Source organism: Arachis duranensis, chromosome 2 (genome assembly GCF_000817695.3).
Source record: "Arachis duranensis cultivar V14167 chromosome 2, aradu.V14167.gnm2.J7QH, whole genome shotgun sequence".
NCBI classification, from domain to species: Eukaryota; Viridiplantae; Streptophyta; class Magnoliopsida; order Fabales; family Fabaceae; genus Arachis; species Arachis duranensis.
Window position 1 is genome coordinate 69,366,287 of NC_029773.3, and position 2,806 is coordinate 69,369,092.

Consider the following 2,806-nt stretch of genomic DNA (forward strand, 5'->3'; position numbering starts at 1 on the left):
TTGATCTTCTCTTATTTCATGGAGAATGATGGAGTGCTCTTGATGCTCCACCCTTAATTGTCCCACATTGTAGCTCAAATCTTCCAAGGAAGTGTTGAGTTGTTCCCAATAGTTATTAGGAGGAAAGTGCATCCCTTGAGGCATCTTAAGGATTTCTTGATGATGAGCTTCCTCATGCATCTCTTGAGAACCGTGAAGGGTATCTCTTGCTTGCTCCATCCTCTTCTTGGTGATGGGCTTATCCTCCTCAATGGAGATGTCTTCTTCTATGATAACTCCAGCCGAGTAACATAGATGGCAAATAAGGTGAGGAAAAGCTAGCCTTGCCATGGTGGAGGGCTTGTCGGCTATTTTGTAGATTTCATTGGAGATGACCTCATGAACTTCTACTTCCTCTCCAATCATGATGCTATGAATCATGATGGCCTGATCCACAGTAACTTCAGATCGGTTGCTAGTAGGAATGATGGAGCGTTGAATGAACTCCAACCATCCTCTATCCACAGGCTTGAGGTCTAGTCTTCTTAGTTGAACTGGCTTGCCTTTGGAGTCTCTCTTCCATTGAGCTCCTCCCACACATATGTCCGTAAGGACTTGGTCCAACCTTTGATTAAAGTTGACCCTTCTAGTGTAGGGGCGTTCATCTCCTTGCTTCATGGGCAAGTGAAACGCCAACCTCACATTTTCCGGACTAAAATCTAAGTATTTCCCCCGAACCATTGTGAGATAATTCTTTGGACGCGGGTTCATACTTTGATCATGGTTCCTAGTGATCCATGCATTGGCATAGAACCCTTGAACCATTAAGATTCCGACTTGTTGCATGGGGTTGGTTAAGACTTCCCAACCTCTTCTTCGGATCTCATGTCGGATCTCCGGATACTCATTTTTCTTGAGCTTGAAAGGGACCTCAGGGATCACCTTCTTCTTTGCCACAACATCATAGAAGTGGTCTTGATGGCTCTTGGAGATGAATCTTTCCATCTCCCATGACTCGGAGGTGGAAGCCTTTGTCTTCCTTTTTCTTTTTCTAGAGGATTCTCCGGCCTTATGTGCCATTGATGGTAATGGAAAAACAAAAAGCTTGTGCTTTTACCACACCAAACTTAAAATATTGCTCGTCCTCGAGCAATAGAAGAAAGAAGAGAAGAAGAAGAAGAAGAGAATATGGTAGAGAGGGAGAGATGTAGGTTCGGCCTAGGTGAAGAAGAGGGGGTTGTGTTGTGTGAAAATGAAGTAGAATGGAAGGGTATATATAGGGAGAGGGGGGTGTATGTTTGGCCATTTAGGGTGGGAATGGGTGGGAAAATGGTTTTGAATTTTTGAAGGTAGGTGGGGTTTATGGGGAAGAGTGGATGGATGTGAGTGGTAAAGGGGGTGATTGGGAAGAGGGATTGAGGTGATTGGTGAAGAGTGTTGGGAAGTGTGACATGGGGAATACTCATCACAAAATAGGATTAGGAGGTAATGTGGGAATATAGTAGGTGGAGATCCTGTGGGGTCCACAGATCCTGAGGTGATCCTGTGGGATCCACAGATCCTGAGGTGTCAAGGAATTCCATCCCTGCACCAAATAGGCACGTAAAATGCCTTTGCGCACCATTCTGGCGTTTAAACACCGTGTGGTGCACATTCTGAGCATTCAATGCCCATGTAAAGCATGTTTCTGGCGTTGAACGCCAGTTTCATGCTTGTTACTAGCGTTCAACGCCAGCTTTTCTTCTCTAGGCACATTCCTGGCGTTCAGCGCCAGAATGTTGCTTGTTTCTGGCGTTCAGCGCCAGATTGATGCTCTGTTCTGGCGTTGAACGCTAGCCAGATGCATCTTACTGGCGTTGAACGCCAGCCTGTGCTTCCTCCAGGGCGTGATTTTTCTTCTACTGTTTTTGATTCTGTTTTTAATTTTTTATATTTTTTTGTGACTCCACATGATCATGTACCTAATAAAACACAAAATAACAATAAAATAAAATAACAATTAGATAAATAAAATTGGGTTGCCTCCCAACAAGCGCTTCTTTAATGTCAATAGCTTGACAGTGGCTCTCATGGAGCCACACAGGTGATCAGGTCAATGTTGTATAGTCCCAACACCAAACTTAGAGTTTGGATATGGGATCTTAACACCAAACTTAGAGTTTGGTTGTGGTCTCCCAACACCAAACTTAGAGTTTGACTGTGGGGGCTCTTCTTGACTCTGAACTGAGAGAAGCTCTTCATGCTTACTTTCTTTTGTCACAGAGGGATGGCCATGTGCCTTAAACACAAGGTAGTCCCCATTCAATTGAAGGACTAATTCACCTCTATTGACATCTATCACAGCTCCTGTTGTGGCTAGGAAAGGTCTTCCAAGGATAATGCATTCATCCTCTTCCTTCCTGGTGTCTAAGATTATGAAATCAGCAGGGATGTAAAGGCCTTCAACCTTTACTAACACGTCCTCCACTATTCCATAAGCTTGTCTCAATGACTTGTCTACCAATTGTAATGAGAACAAGGCAGGTTGTACCCCAATGATCCCCAGCTTCTCCATTACAAAGAGTGGCATAAGATTTATCCCTGACCCCAGATCACATAGAGCCTTTTCAAAGGTCATGGTGCCTATGGTACAAGGTATTAAGAACTTGCCAGGATCTTGTTTCTTTTGAGGTAGAGTTTGCTGGATCCAGGTATCTAGTTCATTAATGAGCAAGGGAGGTTCACTTTCCCAAGTCTTATTACCAAACAACTTGGCATTCAGCTTCATGATAGCTCCTAAATATTGAGCAACTTGCTCTTCAGTCACATCTTCATCCTCTTCAGAGGA